The following is an 18,784-nucleotide window of genomic DNA, read 5'->3' on the forward strand; positions in this document are numbered from 1 at the left end:
CCCAAAGAGTTTATCTCCCTGCTAATTTTATATGTTACATTTTGGTAAAGATGAAGGGATAAGAGAGTTCTGATTCACAGTCTTGAACACATAGTTGGCAGTGTTTAATAACAGAGCATGACACACAGTCTTCCATATTTCTCTCTGCATTCTGCTAAAAGTTTGTGTAATGGAATATTTTTCCAGATGAAATTGTTGCCTAGCAAAAACCAAATTTGTGGGTGGAATTGCTTACTTTCAAAAACTAGCATTTTGCCTGATTTCCTTACTCAGTTTGGGTTTATCAGCAAATCATCAATATGAATTAATTTGCTCTTTTGTGAATAGGTTCTAATCATACTCTAATTTAATACTCTCTTTTCCTCTTGGATATATGTAGCATCCAGACAGAGACTATCTCTGACCAAACCAAAGTACAAAAAGATAATGATACATTCATGCTTGGCATGTGTGGGGTAACACTTTTAAGCTATTGAGAACATAAAACAGTTTTAGGCTGCATTTGTGTTGTGTAAGGAAGTCCCCATTTTCTTATTTCACTTTCAGTCTGCAATAAAGCATATATTAAAGCAGAGGTAAGGAATTTAGATCTTAGTTAAAGCTTTATGTCTCATATGTTTCAGTAGAATTGACAATGCACCTGAATTAATGACAGAGTCATAGAAGGGTTTGTATTGGAAGGAGGGACATGGACTCTGATGGCATGGTCCTGCCCGTGACTCAAAGAACAGAAGGCTGAGTGGGGCACAAGAGATTATTATGACATTTATCCCATTTAAAAAAGCTATGAGTCTTTAGAGTGTCATCATGTCAGCCTAAGAGATCAGGAGATACATTCATTGTATACTGCTTTTAATGCTTTTTTTTTGGTTGAATAGATTCATAGAGCTTTCTTAGTATGTTTTAACTTTTATGTTACTAAACAGATTTTCTGAAATAAATACCTATGATTTAATTTCCTTGTATTTAAACATAACATAGCAAAAGAGAGTATGTAGTCTTCTAATGAAGAATTCCATCACAAGACAGTGATTATCCTCTGAGCTAGATAATGATGTAATAAGATTAATTTTAATATTGAAAATTTAGATATTTAACATCTGCTGCTTGTAAGAGGATCAAGAATGTTGCTACAACTGCTAAAGGGCTGAGCCAGAATTTCTTGTAAGGTAGCCAGTCTCCAGCAACCCCTGAAAGATGCTGAATTCCCATTTCTGTAACATATTTTACCTCAGGGGAACTGTGATATGTTCTCACACTGTCGTCTAATGAGATAAACACAACTGGAAGTAAAATAACCAAGTCTTCCACCTGCATCTTCTCCTCATTCTCTGGCTTTTGAACTGTTTTCTACAACTGCTAATTTTTCTTATATATCTGGGGCAAAATATAGAATCAAGCAATGTATTTCAGGAGGAAATAGAATATATAGCACTGAGTTACAGGCATAATTTAAATAAGATTTTAAATAATAAGATTCAGTTTGGAAATTTTTAAACTTGGAAAATTCTGTCTATGCTTATGGAAAAAAATACTCTTCTATGTTCTCATATTAGTTTTTCACTCAATTAGGCATGTTAAGACTGGGGTGGTTAGTGAGCTATGTTCCAAGTGCCAGAAAGAACAATTGTATTGTAGTCTGTCTGATTGTAGATGCTGACAATGAGATTCTATTGTCTGTCCCCTACTGAGTTTCTGTGTAGATAGGAAGAGGGAGGTGAGAAAATCTGACCAACTTTTGTAATGCTTTACTTTCCCTGCTTTTATAACAGGCAAGTTAAAATCCAGGTTCCCAAAAGTGCTCTTGGCATCCCCACAGGCAGCTGCCTGCTTCTGCTTATTTCTGTGGTTAGTCTCCTTTGTCTTGGTGCCTGCTCCTGAACCTGCACACCGCCTGTGCCAAGCCATCCCTATGGTTAATTGAAACCTCACAATTAACTGTTTTGTTGCATCAGCACAGTTGGAAGTCTGACCTCAGCTATTAATGACAGCTCACTTATTGAAAGTGTTTCTTGAAACAAAGGTGGTAAAAACATTATACAAATGATTGATTGAAATAATTTTTTTCCTCACTATGAAATAATGTATCTGCTTGTTTTTAATATTTTCATTGTGGAAAGGATTTGATAGCTTAAATATTGGAGTACATCCAACTATATTCTATATCAGTCAATGTATATCAATAGGTAAACATATTTAATATAAAACTTTGTGTTTAAAACTAGTAAAGGACATAATAAGAATACATAAGAATATTTTGATTGAAAATAATTATAAGACCAGTACCATTACTAAACTAATAGGTATTTGACATAGGAAGTATTTGCTTACCCAAAAATTGTGCTTAGGTCTTTGACTGTGTTCTTGCATTTTATTTTCTTCTTTCATCTGGAAAATAGTTTTTACCGCAATGTATAATTGACATTTTTCTTGGCTTTGCTCCATGGTGTGAACCATAAGAAAAAATTGAGCAGGGTCTTTTCTAATGGTCTCTGCAGAGGATTTGTCTAGCCAGCACTGAGTGCTTAAAATTATGATCAATTTTCATACTTCCAGGGGTTGATTGGTGAGCTTTTTTACCCAGCCTGTAGGAATGAATGTATGTGTGTGTGTATATATATCTGTATGAAGCCATGATGAAATTCTTGTTATATCAAAACTGCTTAATGGAATTTTACACATCTTGATGAGTAAGTTTCTGTGAACAAAAGGATATCTAGTGAGCCATTACATAATAACTTGTAAACTGGGAGTAAAGATACTTACCTGGGTAATGGAAGAGATTGATTCAGTCCTTGCTCTGCAAAAATGAAAGCAAAAACATAAACCTGAATCTCTGCTTTAGGGCAGCTTCTTGTCTTCAGTGAATGTTGCGAGTTAAGCTAATCCCATTCCTTTCTAAGATTACTTCATGAAGTAGGCTGATTTTTATCCTTCTAGTACTCCAGTAAATCACTGGCTCAATCAGGGTGAGCAGAACAGAGTGGAACAGTGTGAGCAGGGGGCTGGCATCTCATTCAGTGGTACCTGGGTGATTCCCTCAGGCTGGAAGAGCAGGGTGAGCATCACCCTGCACTGAGCACCATAGGCACTTCCAGGTGAGCCATCAGCTTGTGCACTGCCACCATGGGCATCTCCACATCCTGATTCCCTGAGCAGCATGGATATCTTCTGTTTCTGGTCTTGAACTGGCAGGAGTAGGTGCTTGAATGTGGATTTCCCACTGTATTATTCCAGCCTTCTCTGAATAATGGACTCCTTGGGTAAGAATCAAGGGAGAGAAGGAGAGCTTTTGAGCAAGATAAAGAATGTGTGCCTTAATGACTTCATTCTTCATGCTGATGAGGTACTGCAGGATGTTTTGAGGCAATAAGATTGTGTGAGTGAGCATTGGAAAATTTCAGAATAGAAGACTTGTAAAGCTAATAATAATAATAATAATAATAATAATTTGGTGAAATAAAGGAAACACTGGGAGAATGTAGCAGACAAACTTCCTCTTAGTTCAAGGACATTCAGGACTAGGATTCAGTTTCTCATGGACTGCATAGATAAGAATTTGTTGTCAAATAAATTGCTTAAGTGGCTGTTTTGTTGGTTTGTTGTGAAGTAGCTGGAGCAGTAAAGCAAAGCACTTGGGCATGTACAGAATGTGAATAAAGAATTAAAAAAATCTTTAGGTAAGAAGAGAAGGCTGAAGGAAGAAAATTCTAATTATTTATTATTTATCAATTTTACAAGCACTTCACTGGAATACAACAAAAGGAGATGATAATTGAGATGACTTTTAAAGTCTAAATTTACAGTTTAGTAAAGTAATAAAATTAATATAGAAATGAACTAAATGACCACTGTGTCGTACTGAATTGTCTATATGGATTTAAGATGATTTTTATCATGCACTTTTTTTTTTGCCAAATGGTTGCATAATCACACACAATGATTCCTATGCTTACAAAGTTATAGTAAATGTTTTCTTTACTGTTTAATTAGTGCTATGAACCAGGCTTTCCTGTTTATCTTTGTGATTTTATTGTCCTTACACCAAGATCTCAGTTCCTTACAATTATATGTTAAAACGAATATACATTTTTACTAGCTAAGCTGTGATTGATGCAAAGGAAACAGTAACTCAGCCAAAATTCCTGTTGATTCACTAGAAGAAGGATCCAGTCTTTAAAATCAAAGCAAAGGATTCGATAGAAAATAGCTGAGCAGGCCCAGAATTATTTATGTTCACGGCAATGATGAATTATATATAAAATGAAATTTGATTCCCATCAGGTATTTTATTTACAGTACCATTCCCAAAAATAAGTACTTCTGCTTTAGAAAGCAGAGTAGATTTTTTTTTAGTTTACATGGAGTTAAACTTACAGTTATTACAGATAATGAAAAATTTGCAATTATCTTTGGTAACAAGTGAGTTAAGGTGAAGAGAACTTGGAAATCCCTCTAATTTCAGGCCAAAAATAATTTATGCCAAAGTGAATGAATTGTGTCTGATAAAGATGGAATAATTTAAGATACTAAGCTCTGTTTTCCTATTCTGCAATTCTGCCTGATTCTGTGAACACTTAGTTTCTAATGAGACTGTCAGAGCACTAAATCCTATCTAATCTTAGGACTTTAAAAAACCCCCACCAAATATCTGATGACAAACTGGAGATAAATTTAAAGAGGGTTTTGAGCTACTTCTTGCTGTCTTTTTGCAGAGATTTAGCTACCAACAAAAATACTAGTATTTGTCTTTTCAAGCATCACAGGCAGTGAAAATCTGAATATTTATCAAATCTCTTTTTCAACACTTTTCTTTTTCTCTCGACCTACCATGTGGCTCCCTGTTGTCTTGAATCAATGTTTTTTCAGAGTAGTGACTTCTGTCAGTCACTCCAATGCTCCTGTGTCTGGGCATGCTGATGTGTAACAGCAGGAAGCTGGCATGGAAATGGCCGAAGCAGGAAGGAGGTCTGGGCTGCGCTTTCAAAGATAACTTAAAAAATAAATCATCATTATGGGAAAATGAATATTCTCTTAAAAGCAGGGCTCATTTTTACCTAGACCTTTCCAGTACTTATCCCTGAGTCATATAAAGAGTAAGCATTAGAAAAATGGAGTAAGTAAACATTATGACTGTCAAAATAAGATGCATTTAGATGAAGAATCTTTAGAGGAGTAGGTGGTATTACTTTATGTATTGAAATTGATTATATAGCCTTGTCAGATTACCATGAAGGGTTTATTTACATTTGGCTTATTTCCTAGGCTGCATAGCTTCCTTTCTAATACAGACAAAGGCTTTTGAAACCTTTGTCATGGATTTTGCATGTTGTAGAATTGCACAATTAAAAACAATAATAATTATATTTTCAGCAACCCATTGTTATTTTTGCATTTAAAAAGATAATCAGCAAAAAACCTCTGAATATGATATAAATCCCATTAAATGTTTGAGGAAAGAGGCTCCAATTTATTCCTTTACATAAACAAGCTCTGCAGGAAGAGACTTAAATTGTACTTAATACTTCTCAAGGCAGAGGAAAAAATTAGTAAAACCACTAAAATGACCCATTTTTTGGGGGGAAGAAAGCAAAAGCTTGTGACCCTCTTTCCTGAGTCTGATCTTTCTGAATTATGAATAATTCTATCATACATTCAGACTTCTTTTTTTTTTAAATCGGGGAAGTGTTTTTTTTCATCTGTTGCAAAAATGGATGTTCACCACTAGCTTGATTACAACTTAATTTTGAAAAGCAACTTAACTTATTTAATTATCTACATATTCCCAGTGATCCTGACTTGCTGGCTATTTTCTTGCATGAAGAAACTTGTGTGATGTCAAATTCTTTATCAGAGGACTCCCCTAGCATCAGGTAGCAGTGAAAAGGCATACAGCAATTAAAAGGGAGATAATACGGATTTTTCAGGCCATAAACAATGAGCTCTTCTGTGTTTTTCTTGGTGAGTGTGGGGATGGTGAGAGGTGTTGCAAAAAAGCCCTTGACCACCTTATGAGAATGGGAAAAAAACATGGGACTGAATTCCTAAAACTGGATAATAATGAGAACTGCCTTGGAGAGCTTCCGTTAAGTAAATTAGGTGGTGGTGAAAATCCAATGCATTCAGTCTTCTGCCTGAGAAGAACTGGCTGAAGCACAGGAAAACAGTTTACACTGGGATAGTTGGGCTTTTACTTCTAGATTATTTTTGCAGTGTAATCTTTATCTTATTTTTCAGTCCATAGTCTGGAAAATTCTTACAGATCTAAGTCAGGGAACTTGCAAGAGTGGGTAGCTTTTGGGCAGAAATTTTGCTAATTTGGAAAGAGAAGAAGGAAAAGCTTGGGGCCAAGCAAGAATATTAAGTTATTACAAATCCTCCACTCTAATTTGCAGCAAATTGAAACAAAATTTTACATTTACTGTTATGCAAATATTATGTTTATCAAATACCAGTGAGATTCTACATGATGATAGATACTTATGAGTGATAACTGTGAAATCCCAGACAGAGTAAATCATGTTCTTAAATGCTTTATTTGATCAATAAAAATGATCGGTGTAACCATATGAATACATGTGACTTTCAGATGTTATGTTCACTTCTAATAATAAAAATAATCCTATAAGACAAGTAATTTCCTGAAAAAAAAGGAGATTCTTCTTTGCTACATTATTTAATGAAGCTGAAGTCTGTGGAATACTGGGCAGTAGCCAGTGCTGTTTTCTGCTTTGCCACTGTGGTGACATGTTCTCCTTGAGGTACAGTTTTGGAGACTCCAGCAATCTTTTTACAAGGATTAAATGGGAGTCAGCTATTTAACCCTGTTTATAGAAAGAAATTAATCTTATAATAATTGGCATAAGACTGAAATTATTTTAAAAAAGAATCAAATTGCTAATTAAAAACTGTGTCCTGTTATTAGTGTTAATATAATTCTCTTCTGTGCAATAAGAACTATAGAGGTGAAAATATTGGAATTAATATTTTAGTGAGGTTTTTGTAAGAGCTTGAATGTATTTTCCAAGACACAATCTCCTCCTTGAAGTGAGGACAATTTTTTTTAGAAGGTAATATGTGGTGGGTTAACCCTGGCCAGTGTGCCAGCTGCCTGCTCATCTACCGCATCTACACCTATTCCAGCAGGACAGGGGAAAGGCTAGGAAGAGCAAAACTCATAAAACTCATGAATTGAGACAAGGACAGTTTAAGTGAAGGGAAAGGGGGGGGGGGGAACCCCCAAGAAAGTGATGCAAAAGCAATCATTTGCCTCTTTGCACAAGCAGAGTGATACCCAGCCAGTCCCTGAGAGATGGCTGCTTTTGAAAGCCAACTTGCCTTTCCCTCCTTCTCCCACTACACCAGTTCCACTGCTGAGCATGACATTACATTGTGTAGAATATCCCTTTCACCACTCTGGGTCAGCTAGCCCGGCTGTGTCCCTTTACAACCTTTTGCTTGCTTCCAGCCTTCTTGTTACTCCTGCAATGCCTTGAAAACTGCTACTGGTTCTAGTACAATAAATGATGTCTTTGTGTTTTCCTCCATATAATACTGTGAGTTTGAGAGACAGATGATTCAGTGTCTGAAATCTTATAACATACAGACAAGCAAGCCAGAGCATGTGCCAGTTGTTTTTCTCTCTGGACTCCCTCATATCCCTATCCTCAGAGCCAAGTGAAACAGAAATCTTGGACACTGTTGCATTTATTTCCCATCCATGTCAAGATAGAACTCCTCCATCCTGTTGAAAGGGCTTTTTTTCCCCCATAATTCTTCTCACTTTTCTTACATGAAGTGGCAAAATAAATGTCACTGCATAGATTTCAAGTAACGAGTTTGCTTCGTGTTACAACATCTCTTCTTCTCCAGTAATATTCTCTTTTATATCCCAATAAAACGTGATCTGACTAAGACCTTGAGTCAGGGGAGATGGACTGTCAGAAGTACTTGACTCTTTTACACTTGGAGCTTTTGAGTGTGTCAATGAGCCAGGAATTAATGTGTTCCATTTCTGGAGTCCCAGCTGTTTTTTTAAAGATTTACCAAGTACTGTAACAGTACTTGGTAAATACCTTCAGGCTTGAAAATGGAGAGAGGTTGCACATTCAATTGGAGAACAGGCTGATTGCATATGGGAGAGACCCATCTGTGGAGGGTCTTTGAAACTCCATTGATTGCACTTTGAAAAGTTTGGCTTTGTCAGAAAATTCAGGATTAATCTGTGGACTGGAAAGTAGGGTCTGATAAAAAAAGTACATTAAATCTTCTTATCCTTCTACTTAACAGGATCATTTAAAAACCTGACTGAATGGAAACTATTAAAATACATTTTACTACTAATTAAGAGGTAAGCATTGCATCAGTTTGAAAATTGTCCTGGAAACTTGAAAACATCTGAAGAAACATGGAAAAATTTGGAAATTACTCTGTTCATCTTAATTGGATATACAAAGAACCTTAAACTGGGGTGATGTAAATTGATGGAGCCCCACTAAACATAGTTATGCCTCTCTTATACTAGCTACAAGTTTGATTTGGAGTTATCTTTCATATAGTTTAGACATCCTATTCCCCTTCCTAAAACTCAGCTTCCACAGTCCCATTACCTGTCCCCAACTCACAGAGGTCAGAAATCAGCCCACTGAAGAGATCTGCCTTCTTGGAGATGGCTCTAGGCAAGGCTGCCACACAGCAAACTGAATGTCTTTGCCTGGGGTGAAGGATGAGCCAGGTTTTGGGATGTTTCTTCTTTGGATGGGCTGGGACTAGACTTCCCTGCTGCTATTTCCCTCCCAGAGAAAGGATGTGGAAGGGAAAGCTTCTGCTTCTCTGAGTAACAAGTGTTGCCTAGCTCCCATGGACCATGGAGCAATAGTAGCAAAAGACAGCCATCCAGACATTTCTGTCATGTGAGGCATCTGTTTTTCTCTGCCTACAACTGGAAACAGGACAGCTGCAACATAGAGTGTTACATAAAGTGGTAATGAATGGTAACAGATCCCAGTTTTTAGAAGGTACGTAATGTATAATATTCATCTGCTTCATCCCTCAGTTACTAGATTGTAGTGCTTTACATCTAAAGAGTAAATCACAGTTGGTCAGAATATCTAGAGCATTAATATATTTCAGGAAAAAAAGTATTTTCCAATTCTATCTATATGAAATAGCAACTTCAGTTTTACTAGTCTGAAAATTCAGGGCTACACTGTGAGTTTTGTCTCCTGGTTTTGAACATTCAGGTTAGTTACAGTTATGAGCCTGTCCCCACAAATGAACTTAAAGGTTGTCATCTTCCTTTCTTTTATTTATAAAACCTGAACCTCTGTAACAGTTCCTTTTTACTCAGGAAAACACTTAGATACCTGCTAGAAATTGCTCTCCAGAACAGCACTGTCATCTACAGAAAAAAATAATTAATAATGCAAAGGGTTTGAAGACACTTTTTTGATGGGACAGAACTAATAATTGATGTTCACATAACTGGGGGAGATAGTTTTTTTTAAAGTTTGAAGCTTAAAGTCACAGAGTTCAAACCTAGAAAAGTGGTTAATATTCCTAATTTAATCTTTTTGCCATGTCTAATGACAAGGAGTTCTTGGATGACCAAGGTATCCTTGGAAAACTTCCCTTCATTGACTATCAACGTTATTTTGGGGGTTTTTTTTGTAACAGCCTGATAGTTTATTGCAAGTATGAGAAAATGTTGCTATTGATTCCTTCATATTTAGACATAAGGTGATTACAAGTTCTTTTTTAATTTCTAAATGTGGGAAATGAACAAAAATAATTGCTCTTTGTTATACAGTATTCCCCGTTTGGCCCTATTTCTGATTATATTTCATTATTAGCATAGATCAGACACATGTTGTGCATGTATAATGTACTTCACATCTTTGTAAAATAAGACCTACACAGTATATCAAAATGTGTGAGAGTTGGAATTATTAAACTTAGTTTCATTATTGATAAAACGGAAAATTTTTGTAGCTTGTATGAATTTTGAAACACACGCTTGCTCTTATAGATTAGTGACCACTGATTTTTATAATTGCATGTTTTGGTTCATAATTAATGCTTCTGAGGAAGATGGTATAATTTAAGAGACATTAATTATAGATGGCATCTGTACTTTAGAGAAGAAATTTTCTTCCCTATGCATATTGAGACAGGTTTTACCATTGTGTAAATCAAGTCCATATTTCCCCAGTACTTGTGTGTTAATTGGACTGTTTTCAGAAAACCTGCAGCAATTTCAGCAACTCCTCAGAAAGCATTTCGTGATGCTTTAATTCTGAATTTGTTTGCATGTGCATGAGATTCTGGGAATGCAAATATTTACAGAGATGGTGAGAATGGGCCAGTGTGAATTTTTAAACCCAAATGTTATTTCTTTTCTTTGTATTAATGCAGATATTTTAGAAAATGAAAACTGCTTAGAAGTGTTAGTATTGAAATGTGTATAAATACTGGATATTTATATGTGGTCAGTTTTGCATCCATTGCCTATAATATGCATTACTTAGGTATGCAAATGGTTGTCTTGGTTAGGTGAAACATCTGCTTTTAGCTCTCTGAGTAAGGAAATGTATATATTTGTGTGTCAGGAGAGGAAAAATGCATGGTTTCTGAACCCATATGTTATCTATAATTTAGAGAGAATGTGCAGAAGCTTGTGTGAGACTGTCTTATTCCTCCTTGTATTTAGCAGATTCATTTCAGAACATTATCTGTTGGAAAAGTTGTGTGGCCAGTGTGGGCTAATTCATCTGACATAGATTAGATAAAGGTCTAAACTCCAAAAAGACAAATTATTTAGTACCAGATTATTGAGTACTTCCCATGAGTTGTAACTTTATTAAATTGGATCACAAAAGAGCTTCAAACTATGGTGGGTGGGAGAAGATCATGTCAGACTTCCACTCTACCCCTACAGACCACAAATTACGCTGAAGCTGAACCACACAGTTACTCCAGACTATACTTCAGCTGAAAAATAGGGAAGAACTAGGCACCACTTCAGTTTTGACAGACGAGTGTGTAGGACCAAAATGTGATATTTGGCTGTCAAGATTCTGGTCTCTAGGGGATAGTGTGAAATTCACTCCACTGGAGGTAGCCAGCTAAACATGCACATCTTTCCTACCCCCATGCAGAGTCAGCACCTGCTTGAAAATCAGTGAAGTTTGGAGGCCAGCAATGGCAGGAGCAGACACATTACCCGTGGTGAAAACTCTCCACTTGTGAGGCTAACAGCAAGGGCAGCAGGCTTGAAGACATTGGCATGAATGCCATGATAATTTTGAATAGATGCTTTCAGTGGGCAGGGGATTGGAAGATGAGCAGCATTTCTTTTTTTTTTTTTTTGACAGCCAGCTGGGGAGTGAATAGCATCATCTTTGACATAAATGTGTAGGGATGGAAGATGTGCTGCATGACTATTCCTATTTCTGTGACATAGTGATGCATTTTTCCATACTAGTCTCAATGAAATACCAAATCTAGGGAGGGGATGATATCTTCTTATGAACTAGATGAGGATATTAAACATTATGTGCCAGAGCTGCAGATTTCACAGGTGACATTGAGCAGAAGGCAGGAAGATAATTCTCACTTATCTTGTCTCCTGAAAAATGTACTACAGGACAGACATCCCTTGCTAAATGCACAAAGTGCCTTCCAGTGCCAGCACAGAGAAACAGGCTTGAGTTCTTCTCTAATGAAGGGCTTCTGATCTCTCACCAGCAGCTGGTACAAAGCTCCTGCAAACAAATTTAGCACAGGCATCATAATGATGAGCTGCAGCCCCCTCTTAAGGGGGTGTGTTTGGAGAGTTTTGTGGTGGGAACACAGCACAGGACTGTCAGCCAAGGAGTGCAATTTACACCGCACTGGTGGGGGGTAGCACAATAAAGGGACTGACCTCTGCAGTGTGTTCTATTCTCTTGAGCCTGGGGGCAAAGGCTGCTTACAGAATGCATATTACTGGTGCACAGTACTTGTCTTGATAAACTGAAGCTTGAATCTAGGCAAGTCAAAGGCAATATAGACATTACTGCTGAAGCTGATTAGAAAGCTTCCACTCAGGCCACCCTTTGAGTTTGATTGCAATGCTGTGATTATTTTCTAATATGAAAACCTTATTTCTTCTTGCCTATTTACATGTCAATCTTATGTTCATATAATTTTTGCAGGTGAAAGTTTCTGTGCATGGATTCTATATGGAATGAACGCAATAACTCCAGGAGATGGCATATTTCATAATAATCTATTCAATGTGGATATAAAGGCTCCTGGTAGCATGTTGTATCTGAAAATGCCTTGAGGGCTTACCAGGCTTCTGATATGCAACCATAACTCACTTTCCTGACCTCCCTCTCTTTCTATGGAGGTCTTATTCATTTTTTGTCTTTTTAAAAGAGATAATTAAATTTTTAACCCTTTTAATCTCATTCCCTTTGACAACTTTTATTCCTTTTGTTCTTTTTACTGTGAACATAAAGGACAGGATTTAAACAAGTGAAGAGGGCAGAGCATTTATTTGTGGGTAAGCACACTGTAGATAGTAAGGACTAGTGAGCTTGTAAGTAAGGGTTAATATTACCAGATGATAAGCATTATATACTCACCAATCTGATGAGATTGAACTTGTTGCTCAGGTGAGGAGAGGTCAATAATCTTTGCTTTTTCCTTGAGCTTGATCCTTTATCTTGCTGAATTTCCATCTTCTGCTTCTCCATTACATTTTAGCATTTTAAATCTTTTAATGTCAGTATTTTTTCCTCTTGAGTTCTCATACTGATAACTATCCTCACATCTACCTTTGACTTTTTTTTTCTGTGTTTTTAGGCTCCCTAATTCACATAGCTTTTTTTTTTTTTCACTTCCTTTTAGTAATCTCAGCAGTTTTCTCAGAAGGCTGATCGAAAGCCATACAACTTTACTGCCCCAAACTGCTCTTTGGTTCATGGACTCTGTCTGAGGGTTGCATATGAATGGTGTCTCCAGATACTTTCCTTTTCTGACTTGTTTCTTATCTGAAGTTTTTTAGAAAATATTAATATTTGCACTCATGGATTTAGCTACATCCCACTACATGGATTTACCTACATCCCACTAAGCACAAATAGTACACAGAATAAAACAAGAATAAATTTAGTGTCTTTTCAGTATGCGAATATTTACAGAATATAGAATGGTAAAACAATATATCATGATAAAATACTGAAAATAATACTTAGGCTTTTCATTGTGTTTTGCTGTTCAAAATGTACACAAACATTAAATAACAAATCCTGAAATAAAGTATATTTAAAATAAAATATAAACTACATCCTACTGTTCAGAAGCCAAAGAGTATTATCTACTGAGTATGAGTTATATGGTGAAAATTACTTGACAGACAGTAAATCACATATTATTACTTTCATTTTTTGCCATTTCCTGGTATACAGATCATTCTATGATAAGCTAGAATTTTACCCTATAACACACTATACTAGAAAGACCAAATAATGATCTCCTGTCAAACAATTTAGAATCTAAGCATAAAAAGATAGGCAATGAAACTTGAGGATTTGGTGAGATGCATTAGGCTGTAGCATTGGTAGTGTCCTGCTATATGATCTGCCTAACTTCAACCTGGCTTTTCTTAAACATTATACAAAAGAGGTTATAAAGAAGGTGTGTATATATATGTATGTATATATATGAATTTAAGGAGTGAATGTTGCAGCTTTTTTATCATGTTTATGAATCACAATCAGAAATCTCATGGGAAGCCTGTATTCTATTTATCAAAAAGACCCCAGTGGCTGAGACTGCTGCCTTTATTGCAAGACTGGCATTCTTCTTTCCATGTTAGAAGAAATGTCAACTTAATTATAATCAAAATAAATTAAATTTTTCTGATATTTAGTTGCATTTTTAGAATCTAAAGCTGTGATTCTGCCAGCATTTAAACAGGTGTGCACCTTGGCTCATGTGAGCTGTTATCATCTGACATGATGAAGTGAGTCACAAATACCTTGGCAGCTCTCCACTCTGAAAATACACAGTCTGTAGCTAAAATTTTGACTTTTTGTTATACTGTGAAATCTCCTGCTATTAGGTCCTCAGGAGCATTTTGAAATAGTCTTCAAAGGTGTCTTGTCTGGTTTCTACTGTGCTTTTTCTCTTTAAGACTGAAACTTTAGAAGAAATTAAAATCCTTCTTAGATGGTTGCTATTCAGAAGTCTCAGAATTCCTCTGGAAGGCTCCTTAATTGTTTTCAACAGCCTTTTTGTGCTTCACATATTGAAGTACCAGAGAAAGCTGGTGGGGTGTCTACTGCTCTCTTGAGCACCTCACCCATTACAATAAGCACACAGCGGTATGTTAAAGCTTAATCATCTGAGATTTACAATGATATAGACAATGGGATTAAGGTTTGGGTTTTATTTGCTTTTGGTGAACCCAAAGACTCTCAGAAAAAAAAGTTCTTGTCATTTAGGGCTTCACATCTGTCTTCGATCTTTCAGCTTTCTTTACACTCCTGTGTAAAGCAGTCTGTGTGCTTCACTCAAGAGTAGAGTGAAGAGAAACAGATAATATCCCTGTCTTCTCTCCTGAAGATGTATGTGATTAATGATTTCCAGCCTGCAGAGCTAAGATGTGGCCTGTGCCATGGTGTAGGATGTTTTCCACCAAGGAACCTTGATTATTGAGATGAATGGATTATTGGTGACAAAGAGGAGCCCCCTGCCACAAAATGTTAGGGGAAGAAATAGTTGAGTGTCTCTTATTTATCTTGGGATGCAGAAATGGGCTGTGTAATCTCTCAGGATTTCTTTCATCTCTACTTTTTATTATTTTGTTTTTCTGGAAGAAAAAATGTAAGATGCTGGGCTTAGTAGCTGTCTGCATGCAATGTTGTCCTGCCTTGAGACCCCCAGGGAAGAATTCCAGACTTTTGGCAGGGTTATAGATCCAAGTCTGGAGCTCATTGCTGCAGTTGATATATGGAGCAAACCAATGCTGCACACAACTAAGAATTTGCACATCTGTGCCTTGCACACTTTCAGCAGCTACAGCCTCAAACAAAAGCCACAATGAGTTTCATAAGAAAGCATTGTGAAAATTAGGTATGTTCTGCCTGAACATATTTAATAACAGAAAAACAGGGCTAGAAGGGTCCTCAAGGAGTTGTGCAGCCAGTATTATTCCAGTACAAGTCCTGTGTCCAGTGTGTTTGCCAGTCTGCAAATTCTACAGCCGTATGTGTTACTTGTCAGTGCACATCCCAGCGTCTTAATAAGGAAATCTGAAATGTGTGGCTTGAGTTTCATCCAATGCTTTCAGAATGGTGAGGAATAAAGGAGTAGAGATAACCCTGACAGAAGAAATTCCTTGTGTTTGTAGAAGGAGCTGATTCGTGATTAAGTTGGAAATACAATTTTCAACATCTGTTGAAAGCTGATGATATGTCAATGTTGCAATTATTTTTTTTTTCTCTTTCAACAACTTTTAAAAAAAAGATTTTCACAAGCCATTTGAACCATTATGTAAATCCAGCAGCCATGTTTGATTCTACACTGTGTACTGCCATTTTCCCTGTGGATTTCTAAATGTGACCAGGATGATTCAGAAAGTTTGGTCTGTTTCATCAAGTTCATCCTGAGGCATTTATGGACCAAATTGAGGTAGAAGCTGCTCGTGTCTGAACTGAAAATTCCGTCTCTTTGGGAAAGGGAGAGGACATTTAGAGAGAGACTAGAGCCAAGATACCTCCCAGAGACTAAGGCAGTCCAGAAACACTAAAATCTCAGCTACAGCGATGTGTGACACTTCAGTCCTGCAGAATTAACCTCACTGTAGCTCTTGCTTTCAAGAATCATTTCTTGTGTTACTTGATTTCTTGGAGCTGTCTGATATTTCCAATGTATTTCTTTTCCTTTCACTCGCTTTCCAATATACTGTTTACATTGTGTCCTAACATAACCTTTTACCCCCTCCTGCCTCCCCAGTGAACAAGTCCTAACATTTTAGAATTTTTGCTACAAAAATCTAGATTTTTTTAAAGTTAGAATAATCAAAATGTATCTTCTTTAAAAAAGGTGTTGTACATTAAAATTTAGACTTTTTATTATGCCATTATAAAAACTGGTGATGTTGAAGAAACAATGATTTGACAGTTAAAGGCTAGAACTATTTAGCTACTTTAAATTGCAACATAATCCAGTTTTTGTAAATTCTCTGATTTCAGCAAAGAAGCCAATTTTTGGAATTTCTGCACCAATTTTTCTTCCATTAGCTATTTTTGAATAGGCATGAAGAGAACACATACCTTGTCAGGAGAGGAAATACTGTTGTTAAGCAAAGACTTGTGCTGAATACCCACCACTCAATGTACAAAATTAATTTCAGTGTAGTCTTTTCTATTAAGACACTGTGACACAGCCTAGCCCCTGCAAGAATAATTGCACAAAATCTCCTAAAAGGAATTTTGAAGAAAACAGAAAAAAAAAAAAAAGAGATAAGATAACAGGCATGCAGGATAAGAACTTCCAAGCCAGTAAACTAGAACCTGAGGTTTCCTATCAATCCTGCTGTCTAGATAGTAAAAGATTAATTAGATTAATTTTTTGTCCAAAAAAAGACAAAGATACATCTTAACAGTATTGAAGAAAATGGTGTTTGTAGTCCTGGCACTGGCTGGTGTGCCAGGTTCTGTGTGAAAGAGTCTTCGGATTTTAGTGCCAATTTGGTTAATTTAGTTGCTGATGTGGATAACATAGTAGATGAGGTATAAGACATTACATCACTTATAGTTTGAGATAAAATGTTTTGTGGTTGTTTGGGTACTTTTTAGTTTTGCCTCCTGTCACTATTTGTGCTTTGGTACATGGCAAGAGATTTATAGATGTTTGAGTTTCACATGAGTTGAGGTGATAAATTACTTTTAATGCTCTTTGGAAGACTAAATACTTTAATCCCTTCCTAAAATCCCTTTTATACCTTTTTGTTTTCAGAGGTAAAATGAAGGGTACAGACTAAGAAACTCAGTCAAATCATGCAGCTGAAATAAAAAGTAAAATAATTATGACAATACCTACCTCTTCAGCTGAAAATAATAGAGGTTAGGAGCATGATGTAACACAAAATCTATCATAGAAGCTGTTAGAAATTAGAAAGATCTAATTAGAAAGAGAAGGTTGTAAATAAACATGAACTGGACCTGTTTTTAATCCAGTACTCAAAAGTGTGTTGCAAATGAAGAGAAACTTTAATCTTTGATGTACACAATTAGGAAGGCCCTGGGGAATACTATTAATACTGCAGAAAATCTTGCAATTGTGGCTGCTTAGTGTGTGAAGGCACTCAGATTGAAGTCTGTAAATATCTTTGGATCTCAGTAATTTGAAGTGACAATATGTTGCTCCCTGCATTCAGTATCACTGAAATTCATAAAAAAGAAGACCTCCTCCTTTCATTTATTAAAATGAAGCACTGTCCCAGAGCACACATTTACTCATAAACCTTACTGCTTTCAAAATACTTTTAAACAAATGATGAAGAGCTTGGAAATGTCCTTTTCTGAAAGAAAAATAATGTAATTCTGTTAGAAATGGAAGAAGAATAATAAATGCTATGCTGTTAGAAATGGAAGCAATAAGATTTTGTGTGGAACTCGGTAAAAAACCAAAATAGCTCTAAGGCTTCATGAGAAACTGGGATTTTTTTGTCATTCTGAGATTAGCTGGTGCTTAAAGAGCTCCCATGATACCTCATGGTATCTCAGAGAAATGCCCCATCGTTTCCTAATGGTAATATTTCTTGCAGAATTGCTTCCACCTTTCAGTGTGGTGTGCCCTTTGGTGCCTGTGGGATACATAGGAGAGCAGCACATTATGGGTTTGTCCTGTAGAAGAGACTCCTGTGACCAGCAGCAGTTCACAGCTCCTATACAGATTTGTGGAAATGTGTCAGTGCATCATGTAAATGTTGAGGCAAGGCATAAGTGAAAACTTTCTATTACTCTGATGTTTCAGTACCTCTCCTGTCTTTCAGAAGAGCTGTAAAAATTCAGTAATAGATTACTCCATAATAGTTATTCTGAGTTTGAGCAACTCTATTGCTTATAAGGAGCTTCTCCATGGTTGCAGAGAGACTAACACAGGAAAGGCCTCTTTGATGATTTCAGTTTCTGTATCCCACCAAAGATATTTGTGACAAACTGTAGTTGTATGGCACATATCTGAGAGGGAGAGAAAAAAGAGTGCTTGATCTGCATACAACAAAATAAATGTGAAAGTGTACAGGAAAAAAAAATGTAGAAAAGTGTAGAAAGTGTACTAGCAAAACATAGTCAAGGGCTCAGAATAAAATTCCCTACCAAGAAAATTGGATTTCTATAGTGGCTAAATGAAAACTTTCAGCATTCTGCCAGTTGTCTTAAGAGGATTGAAAGGTTTCTATGTCATAATTTTTTAAAAGAATCAGAAAGATTTAGAATAGGAGTTCCTTTGCATTTTCATCTCCTTGGAGTATTTTGAGTTGTTCAGTGCATCACAGATACATGAAGCCAGGAAGCTGGGTAGATATCTAAAGGCACTTTGGAGTTTCAATTGTGGCACTTTTATTCTAAATATTCTTTCATCATTGCAAAGCCAGTACAGATTTTTAGAAATTGGAGAACTGGAGAAATATTTTGGAATTGGAGAAATATTTTTTAATTTCACTCATATTTCATAAAGGGGAATATAGATATTTTTCCTTATCATGTTTTGGCACCTTTTTGAGACT

At 36.3% G+C, this 18,784-nt stretch overlaps 1 protein-coding gene and 1 long non-coding RNA gene across 2 annotated transcripts in view; both read left to right on the forward strand.

Annotated features, from left to right (window-relative positions):
* LOC135299148 (uncharacterized) overlaps positions 1-18,784 on the forward strand; it is a 475,254-nt gene that overhangs the window by 265,891 nt on the left and 190,579 nt on the right. The gene's annotated exons all lie outside the window — the stretch shown is intronic.
* LOC135299993 (uncharacterized) lies at positions 1,987-12,533 on the forward strand. Its single transcript, XR_010361849.1, has 4 exons — positions 1,987-2,023; positions 2,941-3,098; positions 8,290-8,350; positions 12,195-12,533. It is a non-coding gene; the product is annotated as an uncharacterized LOC135299993 (long non-coding RNA).

This window comes from Passer domesticus, chromosome 4 (assembly GCF_036417665.1).
Source record: "Passer domesticus isolate bPasDom1 chromosome 4, bPasDom1.hap1, whole genome shotgun sequence".
In the NCBI taxonomy this organism is placed as follows: Eukaryota; Metazoa; Chordata; class Aves; order Passeriformes; family Passeridae; genus Passer; species Passer domesticus.